At 41.0% G+C, this 20,822-nt stretch overlaps 1 non-coding gene across 1 annotated transcript; it reads right to left on the bottom strand.

Moving 5' to 3' along the window:
* Positions 1 to 12,004: 12,004 nt before the first annotated feature.
* Positions 12,005 to 12,109, bottom strand: LOC113600068 (U6 spliceosomal RNA). The gene has a single exon (XR_003421036.1). It is a non-coding gene; the product is annotated as a U6 spliceosomal RNA (small nuclear RNA).
* Between the last annotated feature and the right edge of the window lie 8,713 nt (positions 12,110 to 20,822).

Genomic DNA, 20,822 nt, shown 5'->3' with positions numbered 1-20,822 from the left:
CATCCACTGCATTTTATTTATGAAATCCCCCTGTTGTTGAATCTTATTCTTTACTGCTTCAAACCACACTCCAGTTAATATTAACTTATATACTTCCCTGTGCATTTCTGTGGTTATACATCCAGGAGTGGGATTGCAGAGTGGTCAAGTACAAGCATGCTTTGTAGGCTTGATTGCTTTACGGAATGGCTACTTTCCACCAGCAGTGCAAGAGAGATTCTGTTTTCACACATCCTCATTGGCACTTGATGTTATCAGCTTTTCTGGTTTTTTTGCCAATCTGATGCAAAGTGGTGTGTTTCTATTGTTTTATTTGAATTTCTCTGTTTACTGGCAAAGTTGAACATTTCTTTACATAGTTATTAAGTGATTGTGTTTCCTGTGAATTGCTTTTACTATTTGACACCTTTCCTGTTTGTTTACCTTTCTTTGCATTGTAGAATTCTTTATATATTTTAGATATTAATCTAATGTCAGTCATGGGCACTATAAACATCTTCTCCTAGATAGTCACATATTTGTTACTTTTGTCTATAGTATCTCTTTAAAGAGCAAAAAGATGTATTTGAATTTAGTAAAATTTTCAGAATTGGGCTATAATTAGAATATAACATATATAAAATTTTGCACAATATTAAGTGTCCAGGTCTCTTCTCTTTACTAACCTCTCTTTCTTTCCTAAACTTACCTGCCTTAGTCATCTATTTCTGCATAACAGAAATAGTTATTCTGCATAACTCACTTAGTGAGTTAAAACAATAAACATTTATTATCTCACAGTTTCTGGGTATCAGGACTCTAGAAGCACCTTAGCTTGGTGATTTGAGCTCAGACTCTCGTGAGATTGCAGTCAAGATGTGGTCAAGGGCTGTAGTCCTCTGAAGGCTTTATTAAGAGTAGAGGATCTTCTTCCAAGAAAGCTCACTCACATGACTTGACTGGAGTCCTTAGTTCCTCTCTGGCTGTTGTAAGAAGGCTCGTTTTCTCACCATGTGGGGCCTTCCCTGGAGCGTTTCAGAACATTAACTAGCTTTCTCAGAGTGGAGGTGGTAGAGGGAAGCTGGGAGAGAGGAAGGAAGACCTATAGTGCCTTTTTCTGATCTAGTCTCTGAAGTCACACACTGTCATTTTCACTTCATTCTATTTGTTAGAAGCTGGACTTAAGTCCAGCCCACACTTAAAGGGAAGATAATCAGAATCCATTTCTTAAAGGGAGCAACAGTGAAAAATTCGTGGACATATTTTTCAAACCATCACTAAGACTACCTTTACTTCTAACATCTTTGAGTTTTTCTCCTCTGTGGACTTTAAAGAAATCGAATCTGTTCTTTGGTATCTGACCTCTTTCACTCAGAATTACGTTTGTGGGATTCAATTTTGAGAATAGCAGTATGCTCTTCATTGTAATGTCTGGAGAGCACTCCATTATAGGAATATATCACAGTTGATATATTCACGGACATAGGTTAATTGCAGTTTGGGATATTACAAATGATACTGCACAAATATTCTTGGACGTAACTTTTGGTACACATGTGTGTACATTTCTGATGGATATTTACTTTAGAGTGAACTGCTGGGTCACAGGGTATGCATATATTCAATTTTGGTAAATGATGCCAGAGAGTTTCCTAAAGTGGTTGTATCAATTTAAATTCCCACCAGCAGTGTATGAGAGTTCCAGTTACTCCACATTTTTGTTAGCACTAGGTATTACCAGTCTTCTCTATTGTAGCTATTCCAGTAAATGTATATAAGCATCTCATTTTAGTTTTAATTTGTATTTTCTTGATTTCTAATGAGATTGAACTCCTTTTCATTTCAATTCAACTTTTCCTATAAATTGTCTCCTCTTTTTTTTTTTTTTTTTTTAGCAGTCAAAGGCTTTATTTGGGAACTAAGGTCTAGGGTGAGGTTCTGTGACTCAGGGAGAGAGAGAGAGGAGTCTCAAAGTATTGCCATGTGCAATACTTTGCTGATTTTTCTATTGAGTTATTTTATTTCTTATTGATTTATGGTAATTCTTTGTAAATTTTTGTTACATGCATTACAAACATCTTTTTCGACTCTGTGCCTTGTTTTTTTCAGTCTCTTAATGGCATCTTTTGATGAATAGAGGTTTTTGACTTTGCTGTAATCCAATTTATCAATCTTTTCCTTTGTTATTAGTGCTTTTTGTATCTGTTTAGTTATTCTTTCTTGATCTCTACTATGAAGACGTGAGCCTGTATTATCTTCATTAAGTTTTAATGTTAATGAAACTATAGAGAGATACTCAATCCATTTATCTTTGATTGCTGCATAAAGTGAAGTAGGGGTCATTTAACTTTTTAAAAACACTCAACCAATTGGGTCTGCACTGAAAGGTGGCCTTTTCCCACTACTCTGAGGTACCACCTGTGTAACACTTCACAAATGCATGTGGTTGTGGGTCTGTTCATTTCATTGATCTGTTTGTCTATCCCCACATCAACACTACTCTCTATTAAAAGCTGTATCTTCATATGTGTTGAATTTATTCAAGTACTTCCATTTTTCCTTATTATTTACAATTTTTTTCTTTTTCATGCCTTTGCATTTCTTCGTTAATTTTGGAATCGTCTTGTTCATTCCCACAGGAAAACCTACTTAGCATTTCACCTTGGATTGTGTTGAATGTTTAGGCCTATTTTGGGGGGATTAATTTCTTTATGGAATATTCTAATCTACAACACACTGGAGGCTTTCACTTTTTTAAATGTTCTTTTATTTACCTTAACAGTTTTTTAGAGTTTTCTGGCAGAGGTTTTGTGCATCTTTTGTTAAATTTATTCCCAGGCAATTGATAGTTTTAATCCGAATGTATTATGAAAATACTATTTTCGAATTTTTGGTTTATATATAGAAATAGTACTGATTTTTTAAATATTGACGTGGTGTCCAGCAATTTGCTAAATTAAATGATTAATTCTAAAAGTTTATATTTAGAGTCAGTGAATTGTCTACACTACTTGCCATGTGCAAATACTGAGTTTTATTTTTCTTTTCTAAGCTTATACTTCCCCACCTTGCATTGCTATGACTTTCAGTACAACATTCTATTGAAAGGATAGTAGCATATATCCTTGTTCTATTTCCAAAGTCAGGATTTGAAATCTGTCCTTACTCATTTATATTTTACTTTCACAATTATTTATTTTGATTATTTATTTGATCGGAAGAACGTGTTTTTTAAAATGTAATTTATTGTCATGTTGGCTAACATACAGTGTATACAGTGTGCTCTTGGCTTTGGGGGTAGATTCCTGTGATTCATCGCTTACAGACAACACCCAGCGCTCATCCCAACAAGTGTCTTCCTCAATTCCCATCACCCATTTTCCCCTCTCCCCCACTCCCCCTCCATCAACCCTAAGTTTGTTCTCTGTATTTAAGAGTCTCTGATGGTTTGCCTCCCTCCCTGTTTGTAACTATTTTTCCCCCTTCCCTTCCCCCCATGGTCTTCTGTTAAGTTTCTGAAGTTCCACATATGAGTGAAAACATATGATATCTGTCTTTCTCTGACTTATTTCACTTAGCATAATACCCTCCAGTTGCATCCAGGTTGTTGCAAATGGCAGGATTCCATTCTTTCTCAATGCCAAGTAGTATTCCATTGTATATATAAACCACATCTTCTTTATCCATTCATCAGTTGATGGACATTTAAGCTCTTTCCATAATTTGGCTATTGTTGAAAGCGCTGCTATAAACATTGGGGTACATGTGCCCCTATGAATCAGCACTCCTGTATCCTTTGTATAAATTCCTAGTATGCTATTGTTGGGTCATAGGGTAGTTCTATTTTTAATTTTTTGAGGAGCCTCCATACTGTTTTCCAGAGTGGCTACACCAGTTTGTTTTCCCACCAACAGTGCAAAAGGGTTCCTCTTTCTCTGCATCCTCGCCAACATCTGTTGTCACCTGAGTTGTTAATGTTAGCCATTCTGACAGGTGTGAGGTGGTATCTCAATGTGGTTTTGATTTGTATTTCCCTGGTGATGACTGATGGTGAGCATCTTTTCATGTGTCTGCTGGCCATGTGGATGTCTTCTTTGAAAAAGTGTCTATTCATGTCTTCTGCTCATTTCTTCACTGGATTATTTGTTTTTCGGGTGTTGAGTTTGGTAAGTTCTTTATACATTTTGGACCCTAACCATTTATCCAATATGTCATTTGCAGATATCTTCTTCCATTCCGTCGGTTGCCTTTTAGTTTTGTTGATTGTTTCCTTTGCTGTGCAGAAGCTTTTTATCTTGATGAGGCCCCAATAGTTCATTTTTTGTTTTTGTTTCCTTGCCTTCAGAGATGTGTCAAGCAAGAAGTTGCTGTGACTGAGGTCAAACAGGTTGTTGCCTGTTTTCTCCTCTAAGATTTTGATGGTTTCCTGTCTCACATTTAAGTCTTTCATCCATTTTGAGTTTATTTTTGTGTATGGTATAAGAAAGTGGTCCATTCTTCTGCATGTTGCTGTTCAGGTCTCCCAGCACCATTTGCTAGAGAGTATCTTTTTTCTGGTGGATACTCTTTCCTGCTTTGTCAAAGATAAGTTGGCTATACATTTGTGGGTCCAATTCTGTATTCTCTATTCTATTCCATTGGTCTATGTATCTGTTTTTGTGACAACACTATACTGTCTTGATGATTACAGCTTCGTAGTAGAGGCTAAAGTCCAGGATTGTGATGCCTCCCGCTTTGGTTTTCTTTTTCAACATTACTTTGGCTATTCGGGGTCTTCTTTTGTGGTTCCATACAAATTTTAGGATTGTTTGTTCTAGCTTCGAGAAGAATGCTGGTGCAATTTTGATTGGGATTGCACTGAATGTGTGGATTGCTTTGGGTGGTATTGACATTTTAACAATATTTGTTCTTCAAATCCATGAACATTGAATGTTTTTCCATTTCTTTGTGTCTTCTTCAATTTCTTTCATAAGTTTTCTATAGTTTTCAGCATACAGATCTTTTACATCTTTGGTTAGGTTTATTCCTAGGTATTTTATGGTTCTTGCAATTATAAATGGGATTGATTTCTTGATTTCTCTTTCTGTTGTATTTTAGTAAGTAAGAGATGGGAACTACCCTGATTTTTTTGGACATCTTGATCCCCATATCATTTTGTAAATAACTCATTTTTCACTATTGTTTGGTTTGTAACTTTGATTATATACCAGATGAAAAAAATAATGGTTACTTACGTCAGTGTGACTGCGATAGATTTGGTGAGAAATGGACAGATTTTGGATGTTTTTTGAAAATCTCTTTTTGTGTATGTGTGAAAGAGATGGGGAGAGGGGCAGAGGGAGAAAGAGAATCCTAAGCAGGCTCCATGCCCAGCACTGAGCCTGATGTGGGGGTCAGTCTTATGGACCTGAGATCATGACCTGAGCCGAAATCAAGATTTGGATGCTTAACCAACTGAGCCACTTAGGTGCTCCAAAAATCTCTTTTCTAACTTAAATGTTAATACAATCTACAGCTATGGAAAAGAGTGCACGTACTCTAAGTGTGGCATGAGAATGATGACGTTTTCTAATTGTTTTGCTTGGCATGAAAGTATACCATTTTTTATCATAGATAGTCTTTACAAGGAAGAGCAGCTGTTCATTGTAAGACTTCTTGACATCGAAGGTCAAGAAAATGATGGATAACCTCTTGACACTACTATATGATGCTGCTCATACGGTCTGTTGGCCAAGAAGAGTAGAGGAGAGGGTAAACTTTCAGTGCTGAATCAATTGGTTGTTTGAATGCAGGAACACAGATAACTGCCCAGCTCACTTCCTCACTTGATTCGAAAAAATATATTATATGACCTCTCTCTCCAAACTGTAAACTGAACCCTACCAGGGGTAAGGATTTTTCTGTTTGTTTGTTTATTTGTTTGTTCACTGATGTATCCCAACAGTGAAGCAGACAAATGCCTAACATATTGTGGTGTTCAGTATGTATCTTCTGAATGAATGTATCAGCTTAATTAGTAAAGAAGGTATCAGCTTAACTCTTGTTAAGATTCCGGGCTCACCCAGTCTCTCCGGGATAGTCTCAGGTAATGGGACTCATGGTCCGTACTCCCATGGTACCCCTTCTGAGAATTACTCCCATTCTGTCCTTTCTCCTGACTGGAGAAAGCAGGCCTAGTTTTCTTAGGAATTCACAGGCATTTGGACCATTACATCCTCCCCTTCACCATCTGTAAATGTGCAATCTGGCTTGGAATGAGAAAAAAACTTCACTCTTTTCTGGTTGGGGGGCCCCCACTTCCTTCTGGGATCCCTTTGGAACAAGGCAGATTGAAAGGCAGAATTAAACGTGATTATGTTACCTGTGCTTATGAGTCTATGTTCCCTGAATTAACGCCCACTATTTAAAGGAAAAGAGAACCCACTTTAAAAAAAAAAATTTTTTTAATGTTTATTTATTTTTGAGAGAGAGAGAGACAGAGACAGAGTGTGAGCAGAGGAGGGACGGAGAGAGAGGGAGACACAGAATCCGAAGCAGGCTCCAGGCTCTGAGCTGTGAGCATGGAGCCTGACGCAGGGCTCGAACTCACAGACCGTGAGATCATTACCTGAGCTGAAGTTGGAGCTCAGCCGACTGAGCCACTCAGGCGCCCCAAAAGAACCCACTTTTAACTCCACCCCTGAAATGAGAAAGTTAGTCTTTAATCAGGGAAACACAATCAGGTAATGATTCAGAAATAGGTTTCACAATTTATTGAGGAGATTTAACTCAGTGGAGTATAGCAGCTTTATTTTTTCCAATTACCATTTTAAACTATGCTCTGATAAGTCCTCCATTTCCTGTCTCAGCAGCATGTTCAGCCGATTCCATAACTTTCTTGTCACTTTTGCTAATTAAGAGTCCAGTTCAATTTCAAAGTGTATTAAAGCTCGCTCTCTCCCTTCCCTGCAGCACAGGCCTGAGCATGACCTCTGGATGGTGGAAGAAGAGGATGTGAGATGCGCACAGCCTGCCTTCTTCTTTTCTAGGTCTCCATTCTGTGTGGTTGCAGGGGGCTGGAAGGAAAGATGATGCAGGCAAAAGTCATATTATATACCTGACGACATATATGTGGCAGGAAGATGTCCCTGGCCAAGCTCTGTTTTGATCTGGTTCTGTTTGATGCTAGTTGCCTTTGCTGATGGGCGTGGTGTTGTAGAAATAACTATTTCATATTTTCTTGAGGGTGATGTCAAATTTTGTCTGATTCTCTTCCCACACCACCCTTGGTACTGAGGATCCCTCAGAGGGATACAGTTGTTTGTCTTTGGCCTGGCCGTCAGTCCACGTCTCCACCCTCCTCTCTCAATGGGTATCACCTCACCTGGCCCTGGCAACCCTGTAACTCCTCTTTCTGCTACAATGTATATACTTCTTTGCATGATGTCATCAAAATTGTTGAGGTATGTTCCACACCCTCTGAGAGTCCTAGGGGACTGAGCTGTAGCTGTTCCAACTTTCATTTTCTTACATGGCATGATGCATTATAGTTCTTCCTAATTCGGATAAGTGGTCCAAACTGGAAAGTTTAGAGGGCCATAGTGCAAGGAAGAAAGTGGTCAAGCATATCGACACCTTCTGGTGTCTGAAATTCCCATCGTTAGAGTTAAGACTTTAGGTTAAAATAGCACGGAAGGCCATTATTACAATGCAAGCATTTCTCAAGAGAAGTCATTAACATTGGCACACCTGCATAGAAGAGAATCATAAAAGCTAATTCTGAAGGGATGAGAATTTCTTTGATAAGTCTCGTATATGAAATGTGACAGGGAACTAACTTGTCTAGTTCCTACTATACTATACTCACTTTTAAAATCCGTATTTTATTTAACCTTCCCGTCATCAACTTTAGGTTCACATCCTTGTTCCTTCCTCACAGTAATTTGCCAAAGGACACACGGTAAATGGCTGTGGCAAGGTGTGTTATTGTTCAACATATTTGCTATCCTTTGTTGGGTTAAATATCCCTGCTCTGTTGATGTTAGACTCGTTGGTATAACTGCTTTGGTCAGTAAAATATGAATGGAAGCGATGAGAGCAGAAAATTTTAAAGCCTGCATATGATTTCATTGTATCTTCTCCTTCTTCCACAAGGTCAGTTTCCTAAACAGAGGCTGCTCCTTTAGCCTGGGTCTTGAGCTGAAGAAAACATGAAACAGAACTGCAGCTGACCTACAAATGATGTGTAGACTGAGTGAGAAATAAACCTTTGTTATTGCAAGCCACCAAGATTCTGGATTTGTTTGTTACTGCACCACGACTTAGCCTGAGCTGGTTAATACAGTGACCGAAGCAGGATTCAAACCCAGGCCTGTCTGACTTCAAAGCCCATGCTTTTTTCTCTTCTAGCACGCCTCCCTGTTGGGAGGACACAGAGGCCTAATCACTACTTCTGTGCCACATGTAGCACCTCCTCGTCCCTCCTTCACCTCCTTCTACAAATGCCCACTGGGAGCTTGGGAAAGTTTCCGGAGGGCACAGCCATCCCTAGAGGAGCCCTGCCTAGGCATGAATGTAATGTAAGCTCAGAGCAGATCTGATTCCCCAGTTTCACATTGGCCTCCCCTTCTTGGAAGCACTAAAACAGGGAGGAAAGGACAAGTGATGACAGCAAGGAGTTCCATGCTTCCCTCCCAGGTGCTCTCTGGCTCAGCTGAACGGGAGCTGGTATGATCTGGTGGACAGACAGGCACTGACTGGTGTGAGGCTTTCCATTCCCGGCTTCCTCCCTACCCCTGGGGTCACTGGAAAGTTTTTCATCCCAGATTAGATGTGAACACTTTTCTGTAGGAAGGGGAAGGTCTAAGGGCCTCTCATTCAAAGCAAACAGGTGTTCTAATGAGAACTAGGCTGGGTCTTCGGGCAAAATGGAATTTTGCTACTTAGATTGACTGGTTAAGTCAGGCCAGTGGGGAGAAAGAAACAGAGAAAACAACAACAACAACAACAACAACAAAACAACACGTGTCTGTTTCTGGAGCTCAGCTAATCCAAAAAGTGATCCCGACATTTTTTTTTTTTTTCTGCTCAAACACATGTGGCCATATTCCTCCAGAAATTTAAACTGAGGAAATGAGAGCTGACAACTTTCTTTGTTTGGATCCCCCCTAGGATTCTGTGCTGCCTGGGTCAATGGCCTGGAGAATTGTCCTGAAGATTCACCTCCTCTGGCATCTGTCACAGGAACTAGGCAATCAGGGAGCAGTGGTAGGGGCTGAGTCCACTGTTACACTGTGACCACGGCTTCCATTCTGGGGGGAAAGGAGGTCTGTGTGGTCACCTTGCAGCCCACCAGCTTCACATTTGTTTTGCTTTTAAATGGTCTTTGGGTGGCTACATAATCTTCCCCAAGTGATTGATCACATAGAGGAGCTGATTGGCACTTGAGTTTCTTGGGTCTCTTCCTTTCCTGGATTCAGAGCACCAAAAATACCATTTGTGCTGTTTTACGATGTATCCCTTTGAGATACCCATAAGACGGGCATTTTGAAGGAAACCTAATAGTCAACACTGATATGTAAGTGATTTTCAAAATGGAAGAAGACGCCAAAATTCCCTTTGCTTCATGGTATGTATATTTGCCCCTGACACATTTACCGGGGGGGCTTTCCCTCATTGCATGGCTCCCCATTTCACCATCTGAGCGACAAAAACACATCTTCTTAGCCCTGATACTCTCAAGGTACCTGACAATTACAGTCGACTGGGCCACATGACCAGCTCCAGTGGATCCGACTGCTGTTTCAGTTTTTTGTTTTGTTTACTTCTGCACAGTAGTAATAGCCAGCTTTTGAAGAGGGCTTCACTCCTCCTACAGTGCTTTCATATACATTGCCCAATCAAGCGCTCGCAGTTCCTGAGGAGTGGGTCGAACAGAATGTTATTAGGAACTCCTGTACACAGCAGGTCAGACAGAACTTTCTCCGTCGTATTGTGTGGAGCTGGGAGGTTAAGGACTACATCACTTCGGTGTGATTCTGAATCATGTGCTCTTCTATCTACTGGGCATGTACAGAGAATGAGAACAAAATGAGGAAAGAGAGAAGAAGAAATTGGGTAAGAAGAAACAAGTAAGGAAGATGGGTCAGGGTGTTAAAATAACAGGTGAAGTATCTAACCAACTGGAAGCTTCGGTTGGCTGGGTTGAGTGCTCCATCAGGCAGACATGGTGGTTTTCTTTTCTGATCTACAGCAAGCCCTGAAAAGACCTGGGCTCTTTGTAGGGGCACTCACTTAAATATTTACTGCCTGAGTTGATTAACAAGAATGACTTACAATGCCTTCTCCTGGATGGAGGGATTCTTAATTTTTATGGGTATGAGTCCCACTCACTTGTTCTTGTTATAAAATAACTGATAACAAAAGTTTTCAACAATCTAACATTCTCTTGCCTAGGCAACTTCAAATAGCATTAGAGATACTATTTTTTCACTAAATTGATTGAATTCATGAGTTGCCTTAGTATGGTGGGGAGATACGCATATCACATTATAATTTAGTGAACGAATTGTTTTTCCAAACTCCATACAGACAGACCCTTGCCCACAGCACCTGGTACGGTAACTATGGCAAGGACTAACTGTTGTTTGCTTCCTCATGGATTCTTAATTTTCTTTTTTTTCTTTAAATAGGAGATTGTGCCTAGGAATCTCTAGGAAATCTCACCCAGGGGCGCCTGGATGGCTCAGTCAGTTAAGCATCTGATTTCGGCTCAGGTTAATTATATTATATATAAACTATCTCACAGGGTCATGAGTTTGAGCCCTGTATTGGGCTCTTTGCTGTCTGCACAGAACCCACATTGGGTTCTCTGTCTCCCTCTCTCTGCCCCTCTCCTGCTCTCTCTCTGTCTCTCTCTTTCAAAAATAAATCAACATTAAAAAAAGAAAAAAAGAAAATTTCACACATTAGCTTCTATATTAACTTTGACATTTAATTGTGTGCTGCCTTTAACATTGTTTCTTCTCTTTCCTTCAAGCATATATGGCTTAGCTCACTGACTCAAATGAAAACTCAAAGATAGTGTTGTGAATTAATTGTGTCCCCCAAAATTCGTATGTTAAAACCTTTAAAATATGACTGTATTTGGAGAGAGGGCCTTTAGAGGAGGTAATGAAGTTAAAATGAGGCTGTTAGTCTGGACCCTAATCCAGTCTAACTGTGTCCTTTTAAGAAAAGGAGATTAGGACACACAAAGAGACATCAGGGATGAACAACATGGGAGAAAAGGTGGCTGACTGCAGGCCAAGGAGAGAGGCCTCAGAAAAAACCAACCCTGCTGATACCTGGTCTTTCAGGCTTCCAGAACTGCAGGAAAATAAGTCACCCGCTGGTGGTATTCTGTTACGGAGGCCCCAGCAAATTAATACAGATAGTGACCTCTTCTATTTCTCTGATATATCTGCCCCATTGTGTCATACAAAATGCTCAGGACACAATTTAGGCAGCACTTAATAATACTAGCTGTATTTATTTTCCTTTTTATCCTTTATGTATTTAAAAAAATCCATTCATGAAGCATTTAACGTAATTTGCTTCATATGCAGTCATTTTGGTTTGCTGGCAAATGGTTCTCTATCTTCATTAGCGAAGACTTAGTTATTTGTTTGCATGGATAATATACATAAAAGGTAAGTATTTAAACAGTATGAAAGATGATACAGTGAAAGCTAACGCTCACTCAGACCTCAGTCTTTCAGTTCACTTCCTTAGAGGCAGCCATTATTACCAGTGTGTTGTCTGTCTTTCCAGATAAATCTTTGCTCAGAAACATGTCTCTGCATGTGAGTGTCTAATATGCACATCTGTATTATAGATATATGGTATATATATTTATGCAAAGCCATGCTTTAAAAAATCTATGTATAGATATAAATATATATCCTCCTCTGACTTTCTTTTTTTTAATTTATTTTGTTTATATCAAATGATGGTATAATGCACATGTTTCTACTTTTTGTTAATAGTCAGATGTCTATTTAAAAGAAAAAATATGGAACACTTCATGCATTTGTGTGCCATCCTTGCTCAGGGGCCATAATAATCATCTCCGTATCGTTCCAATTTTAGTATATGTGCCACTGAAGCGAGCGTGACATGTTTCTACTTTTTAAAGAAGACTAACTCAGCAATAAATCTTGGGAATTGTTGCACATAAGACATAGAAATCCATTCCATTCCTTGTAACTTATTTTATAAAAGTTTATTTTTTTTAATTTGTTGAGAGAGAGAGAGAGAGAGAGAGAGAGAGAGAGAGAGAATCTTAAGCAGGTTCCATGCCCAGCACAGAGCCCAACATGGGACTCGATCTCACAAACCCTGAGATCCTGACCTGAGCTGAAATTGAGTCAGATGCTTAGCTGACTGAACCACCCAGGCACACTTTGTTGCATTTATTTTAAATATATTGTCCTCCCTGTTTCCTCCACCCTAACCAACACACTTTCACACAGACATCCTCATGGAGCACAAACAAGAAATATAACTTTTACAGATGCTCATCTTGCTGTCATTTCCTGATAGGAATATTTAAAAAAAAAAACTTTAGATGTTTATTTATTTTTGAGAGAGAGAGAGAGACAGAGCATGAACGGGGGAGGGGAAGAGAGAGAGGGAGACACAGAATCCGACGCAGGCTCCAAGCTCTGAACTATCAGCACAGAGCTCAATGTGGGGCTCGAACTCACAAACCATGAGATCATGACTTGAGCCAAAATCGATGCTTAACCAACTGAGCCACCCAAGTGCCCCTCCTGATAGGATATTTGAGTGAAGAAGCATTGAATCAGGCACTAAAACCATAAGCATTAAACAGAAGGGCACAATTTTTAGGCAGCCCAAATAAGCCAGAGTAGTAACAGTGAGACTTTCTCAGGCTAGCACCATGCATTTCTAGTAGGTACAGTAACTTCAGGTATGTACCAGCAGCCATATTTATAGCCCATGCTCCTTCTGACGATTGTGCAATTAATATTGGACCAAGAAATAATAATAATTTTTAAAAGAATCATACATAAATAAAACACACTAGAAAACCAAAGTGTTTTTTTCCTGTTTCCTATTCGTTCTTGTTCATTTGTATACATACTTTGATAGTTTTAATTATAAACCAGAGCAATTATGTATTCTGCTGTTGCCTCTTACAATGAATCATAAACATTGTTGCTTGTTACTATGTCTACATAATAATAATTTTATATGGTTGCATAATAGTCCATCCAGTTGATGTATTGTTTCCTCTAATTAAAAAAAGGGAAAATTGTATTATCTGAGCTATAATTAAATAAAACTTAAAAGAACATAAATCTGACACATATTAATGATAGGCCTAAATGTTATTGAGCTACAAGGCAATTGACTATAAAATAGAGAGCAGCTCACATAAATTATAATTAATATTCTCTTTACCCTGTGAAACCAAAGCTTTCTGGGGGAGAGGCTACAGAAAAGGAAACTTTTCAGAAGCCCTCCTGAAAAAGGAACAGAGTTTTCTATCCTTTTAAGAGTTGGTTTCAGGAAATGAGGCTGCAAATTCTTTTTTCCCTTTGTGTGGCAAAACCTCTACTTGCACAGAGGTGGGGGGAACAGAACAGTATGCCTCAGTCAGATTAGGTTCATCAGAATGTTTTCCTAACAGCTAGCCACAAAATAGGAATAACTAATGTCCTTTAAGTAATTTATTTATTCAACAGATATTTATTGAGCACCAGTTATATGCTGGATGTGAGACACATAGGCAAGAAGAGAACCTCTACTCCTGTCTGGAACATTGACGTTGTCCTTACTAGAACAGTAATCAAATGAGTGATAAAATAATGACAGGTTTTAGAAAGTGCTAAGAAAGAATAAACAGCGTACTGTCACAGACAGAAATGAAGGTGGGGTATCCTTTGGATAGGTCATCAGAGAAGATCTCTCTGTAGAAGTCACACTGACACTGAAACTTGAAGAAGAGTCAGCCACACAAACGGGGGTGGGGGGGTGGGGGGGGCGGGAAGGGAACCAGAGGGGCAAAGACTCTAAGGCAGGATCACATGTAGCACGCTAATTCGGCCAGTGGGACTGCAGTGCACTGGACCAAAAGAAGTGTGACCCCAGGCGAGGTGAAGAGGAGGGCAAGGGGCTCATCGTGAATGCCTTAGGACCCCATAGCACGAGCCTAAGATTTCATCTGAAGCACAGTGAAGAGACAGGTATAAGTTTTAAGCAGGTGAACAGTGTAATTCAAACCACGTTTTGAAAAGAACCTTTGGCTGCAGTGTGGAAACTAGATTGGAGGGGGGTCAGAAATGGAAGTAGAGAGAGTAATTATGAGGTTATTCGTGTTGCCCCCACGAGAGGTGACAATGGCTGGAACCTCAGTGGTGACAGTGGAGATGGGGCCGGTTGGATCTCAAAGGAAACAGAGCTGACAGCTGAAATGATGGTGAGGGATGAGGAAGAAGGAAGACACCAGTAATGACTCCTGGGTTTTGGGGGGAGCACCAAATTCAGAAGTGGAAAGCAGGGATTAAGGGTTCTCTTTGGAGGGGCGCCTTGGTGGCTCAGTCAGGTGAGCATCTAACTTCCGCTCAGGTCTTGATCTCGCGGTATGGTTGGTGAGTTCCAGCCTCGCCTGGGGCTCTCTGCTGTCAGTGCAGAGCCCACTTCAGATCCTCTGTCCCCCTCTCTCTCTGCCCCTCCCCTGCTTGCGCTCTCTGTCTCAAAAATAAACATTAAAATAAAAGAGTTTTCTTTGGATATTTAAATTGGAGATGTCTTATAAGGCATCCAAGTGGAGTTGTCAGCTAGGTGTGAGATCCACTTGGGAGTTGTCAGCAGCCTGATATTTAAAGCCGGAAGACTGGATGAGACTCTGAAGAAGGGTGTGCAGTTGAGGAAGGGAAGGGGGCCCGGGGACTGAACCTGTGACCTTCCTCCGTGTCCAATCATGTCAGGAAGTAAATCCCCACCTGCTGGAACCCCAAGCTCTCTGGAGATTCGTAATGTATTCATTATTAACTGACCCCTCATTGGTCAGGGAAATTCTCGAGGGAAATATTTTTCTTTCAGATCTTATAGTTTCTTTTCTGCATTTTCCTCTAGTCCCGGCACCTCCTGGACCTAGGAACTCTCCTATGAAGAAAAGACAGGGCAAGTGTGGGTGAGGTTTTTCATGCTCAGGGATCAGGTAGGTTGTCACCTTAAGCAGTTGTACGTTGGAAAGTCTGCACAGCTGCCAGAGTATTTTGCCATTTGTTTCTCTATTTTCATGGACGTAAGTAACTATTGTGGGTATTTCCTGAGAGCCAGAATCCCAAAAGCTCCTATATCTGCATTTTCTAGTAGCTCCTGGGTCAGCCATAGGTGCTCTGTAGTAAGCCTGCAAAGTAGGAGGCTGAAAGGTGGCTTTGGAAGCATAAAGCCCAAGCCTCCCATTTTACAAATGAAGGAATTGACTCACCCACTAACACCCATGAGATGAAGCATATTTCAGGTTTCATTTTATCAACCACTGATAAACTTCTTTGATTAAGGGGAGCCCATCAACCTACATTTAATCCAAGAGATGATTTACTTACTTCAGCCCCTAAGAAAAGACCAATCTAATGTTTAAAACCTCTATCATTGGGAAAAGGAATGAAGAGCATTTCCAGGCCCTGAAGCATGCTAAGAAACCCCCTACTGGGGTGCGTGGTGGCTCAGTTGGTTAAATGTCCGGTTCTTGATTTCAGATCATTTGATCTCAGGGTCTGTGAGTTTGAGCCCCGTGTTGGGCTCTGTGCTGACAACTCAGAGCCTGGAGCCTGCTTTCGATTCTGTGTCTCCCTCTCTCTCTGCCCCTCCCCTGCTCGCATTCTCTCTCTCTCTCTCTCTCTCTCAAAATAAGCAAACATTAAAAAAACAAAAAACAAAAAACAAACCCTCCTACTAATGCTTCACTTTCCCCTGCATGAAGAATTGGTAGATTCTGTTATCCAGGGTCACCTTCAGTTTTAGACACTGAATCTGTAGAAGCTCAGAGTCCTCTGTATTGTGAATGACCACGAGAAAAGCAAAAGGACTTAGAAATTAGAGATATAGGTTTTGTATTGGCATATGGAAACCCAAATCCTATATAAAGGGCACCACCTCTACATGGCCGAATAACAATAGATTGACATGTGCTGAATAATTGATAAAGCTCGCCCTTCCATAAAGCCTGGTTTTTATATACTAAAAACAGAGGATGTGAGGAGTTCAGTGGGAAAGACCCTGTTTAGTCTTTTCTGAGCAATATCTGATGAGACAAACACACATTAGTTTCTGATTCTGTCCCTTCTCTGCCTGACATTTTGCCCCTGATTTAGGTGAAGAAGTGTCTCAGTTCCCGTTTGTGATTTCAGTGAATTGAGGCACATACTCTTCCTCCTAGAATATCAAGATTCATAGATTTGGGGGCCAGAAGGAGCTTGAGAGATAATTCAGTGCATCTCTCTTCGTTTCTGAAAACAAAATCAGAGAGGTAAGGGGCTTGACCAAAATTACACAGTGATCAGAGACGGGCCCACTATCCAGGACTCATGACGGACAACAGCACTTTTCCTGCTGTTTGAACTAAGCTGGTAAAGAACTTCTCCTGATATGACATGGGTAGGATTATATTTTCCTTGCAAATTATGCATTTTATACAGGTTTCAATTTTATTCTACGAATTTTTTTGGAACTTAGGAAAAAGAAAAAACTATCATGCATGGGATCACTCTCAGTATTTTTAAAATATTTCCTCCCAGGTTTTTTTTTTCCCCTGTGCATATTTTAAAGTAATTATTACTTAGTACATACACAGTTTTCATTTTTTCAGTTGATAATATCGAACATTTCTAACGGATACAGAATAGTCAGAAAAATGGATATACTACAATTCACTGAATGTCTCTGTGGATGTTGAGGGTTTAGGGTGATTCCATTTTTTGCTACAGTATGTAACAGGATTGTATGATATATAAATATCTTAAGGCATATAGCTTTTCTGATAGATTATTCCCTTAATATGGAACTCCAGAAACAGAATTAGAAAGCCATGAATATTACTGTTTAAAAAGACACAAGGTCGACAAGGTCTCCCCAGTTAACTGTTGCTTTACAACACTGAGCATTATCATTAAAAATATTTGCTAAATTCCTCGTTTTGGTAGATGTGATTTCTCAAAGCACTGTCTAGTTATGTCCTTTGTCCATTTAGTTATTGATGTCGGGTTTTTATTGATTTTTACTAGTGTTTGAATATGAGAACATAATCACTCTTTTCCTGTCACATTTGGGGTAATAATTCCTCCCAGACTATGGTCTACTGCATATTTTAAAATAGAGAGTAGAAATTGGGTTAATAAATATGCCATCTCATGCTGCATCTTCTCTGTTTCAAAGGTGCTCAGGGGGCACCTGGGTGGCTCAGTTGGTTAAACGTCCAACTTCAGCTCAGGTCATGATCTCATGGTTCGTGAGTTCAAGCCCTGCATAGGGCTCGCTGCTTGCTGCTGTCAGCTCAGAGCCCCTTCAGATCCTGGGGCCTCCCTCTCTTTCTGCCCCTCCCCCACATGTTCTCTCTCTCTCTCTCTCTCTCTCTCTCTCTAAATAAACATAAAAAAAAAGTGTTCAGAAGGTGGGGCAGGGGGAGTGGAGAGAGAGAGAGAGAGAGAGAGAGAGAATATTCTAGGGCAATGAATTCTGGATTCTAAGAAACATCGGGCAGTTCGGTTATTCTACGTAAACAGATTGCACGGGTTGTTCATGTGAAAAGCGGAAATGTGCCGACCACATTTCAGGCCCTGTGAAGCTGAAAGGTCAACCAGTCCCTGTATGCAAGGAAAAACAATTTCTGCTCATCCACACAAAGAGGTAGGTTTCAATTAAAAACCACACAGAGTGGGTGAGTAATTTCTTAATATATTCCACTTGTAAATGAGAAGCGAAAACACTCATTAGTAATCCTTAAATCCGTGGTGAGTCAGCACTGTCCACAGAAAACAAATATATACCACCCTGCTTACTCTGAAGGGGAAAAGAGATTCACATGAACTTTTCCCCCCTTTTGTTGTCAGATAGGCTTTTCATGTTTTTAAAAACCTATCAAAAATGATATCATCACATTGTCCCTCTGGGTCTGTTGCTGCATTTGTAAACTTTAATATTTTTCTGGTTAATATTTTATAAAGCAGGCAAACTCATAAAATGCAAGCTGTCAGGAGCCTTCAAGATAACATCAGCCCCTTCCTCCCCCCACCACCCCCACCCAGTCACTTAAGTGGAAGCTTAAGCCACATGGCTGGAAGTAAAGAGAAAAGAATTCTAATTTCCCAAGATGGTTAGATTTACTCTGATTCACAGGCAAAAAGAGAAGAAGGAAGGAAGGAAGGAAGGAAGGAAACAAGAAAGCAAGCAAGGAAGCTATCTCCCCTACTAGAAAAAAGCTGCTTGAGGTTAGGGACCCAGAATAGACATGTCAAAGTGTCCCCAGAACCCGGCGCAGCACTGGGTAGACAGTCCTGAACCTGTTTGAATAGCAAATAAATGATTGGAGCGGTACTGCCTTGGAGGGTGGATATCTCCTGTGTGTACCACCAGGTGCATTGTCCACCTTCTAGCTACTTCTCTGCACCAGAGGCTGACCTGCACAAGCCACATCAATGAACTCCTTTCCCTCTGGCTTTCCAGGTGAGTCAGCCAGTGAATCCCAGAAGAAGCTTGGAGGGACAGAGCAGAGTGAGGTGGCCGTATTTATTCCCTCAACTTCCTCCCTGTGAGATTTCCTTTGACTGAACGGCTTTCCTGAGGTCACAGCACCTGGCAGGTGACCTCCTCTACCCAACCCTGTCTTTCCAAGGTCCAGTGACACCGTGACTCTCATCCTTTCAGACTAGAGGTTCTGTGCAACCCCTTGTGCTTCCTCCCCTCATCCTGCCCACACCTTAGTAAAGGTCCGTTATTAAACCTTCCTTGAATTGTCCTAATTTGAACGCTCCGTCTATTTTCTACTGGGATATGACTGACATAGGTGATCATGGGGGTGTGCATGTTGGTTTAGTGGCTGATACCTAAAATCCAGCTGCAACCTGTTCACCACACTGTGTGCCCTAGAGGAAGAGAGGCCTCTTTTTTTTTTTTTAAGTTTATTTATTTATTTTTAAGTAATCTCTAAACCCAACGTGGGGCTTGAACTCACGATCCCAAGATCAAGAGTCTCATGCTCTCCCTACTGAGCCAGCCAGGCACCTGGAGGGGCCTCTTTTTTAATGCTCATACAGGGGAATGTGGGCTAGTACCACCTTGGGCTGAATGTATGGATAGGAGCTTTAACTTCCCAAAAAAAGCAAATCCACTGACAGATCCTTTTTTTTTTTTTCCTTTTCTCCCTTCCTCCCTCCTTATCCTGTGAGTTACAGCTTTGCCTGAAGCCTGGTTAGTCATCTGAACCTCCAGCTGCAGCCACAAAGGCAGTAACAAGAGGGACTCCACGTGCTCTCCAAATGTTGACTACTTTGGCTGCTCCTACAGAAGGAGAAAGACCAAAAACCAACGATCACAGTTCCTCTGGTTGTTTTGTGTTTTGCGGCTGTTTTCACCTGTTCCTTCAGCTGTGTTTTCATGCAGACACCCTCCCCCAACTCACTGGAGGCTTGCGTGATCCTTGGCCGGCAGCACAGTCGGCAGAAAGCGTGCTTGCCATTCCCGGCTGTAGTGGATGATGACGTCAGCTCTAAAGGACAAAGGATACCTCCGTGCAAGGAAACGACGTGCCGCTCTCTCATGCCCCCTCCTTCGTGGGATGTGAGCCCCAGTCCTGTCGGGTGTGCGAAGACCCCCACCCCCTCTACTGTTCAAGTTTCCCTTCCAGTTGTTGCTGATGATTTTCATTCACTTCACAACTTCTGCCTCTGTGCCTGGAATGCTCCCAAGGAGGGGTGCTGCACGTGAGAAATAGGATGTGTCACTCTGTTGGATTTTTTTTGTCTTCAACCACTGAGGGTGCGCTGGGTATTGTGAGTGAAGGAGACATTCATCATTCATCTCTCCTCTTCCACACAAAGGATTGACAGTTGCCTGGGTTACTAGATGAGGCTAAGGCCTCTAAATCTGACTTGGTGGTTCAGTTCAGATATTGCTTCCTATTGTTCTCTTCCCTGTGCATTTGGGGCTCATCTGACCCTCTGACTATGCAGTTCCCTCTGCAGCATGGGCTACCCCCTCTAAGGCTAGACTCAAGCTGATTTTATTGTATTCTTTATTAATTTATTATTTTTTCTTTTTGGTGAGAGAGCACATTTGTGCAGGCTCAAGCAAGGAAGAGGGGCAGAGGAAGAGAGAGAGAGAAAGAGAGAATCTTAAGCAGGCTCCACGCTCAGCACAGAGTCCGACACGGGGCTTGATCCCATGACGCTGGGATCTGAGCCAAAATCAAGAGTCAGACGCTTAACGGACTGAGCCACCCAGGTACCCCCAGACTCAAGCTGATTTTAGATCAGGATCCAACAGAAGCTTCCAGCAGCACTCAAAGAGATGAGCTCTGTAGCTGTAGACTGTCCTTGCTGCTGACAGAGACTGGCTAGATTTGAGCAGCAATAATTAATCTCAAAGAAATTTTCCATCTCCAAGGCTTTGCATCTCACTAATTATTTTTCAAGGTAACTTGAATTTGCTTTGCAGTATCTTCCAGCCCCACCTTACAATAAGCAATTTGACGTTGAGGTTGCTGAGTGTACTTGCTCGGTCAAGTTGTGGGTTCCCAGCCCTTCTACGGTTTAGACTTATATTGCGTTTCAGCTGCACCTGATTTTCCACCAGCG

Source organism: Acinonyx jubatus, chromosome C2, assembly GCF_027475565.1.
Source record: "Acinonyx jubatus isolate Ajub_Pintada_27869175 chromosome C2, VMU_Ajub_asm_v1.0, whole genome shotgun sequence".
NCBI classification, from domain to species: domain Eukaryota; kingdom Metazoa; phylum Chordata; class Mammalia; order Carnivora; family Felidae; genus Acinonyx; species Acinonyx jubatus.
Note: the sequence above shows the minus strand (reverse complement) of the source record. Positions and strands in the feature narration are given on the sequence as shown.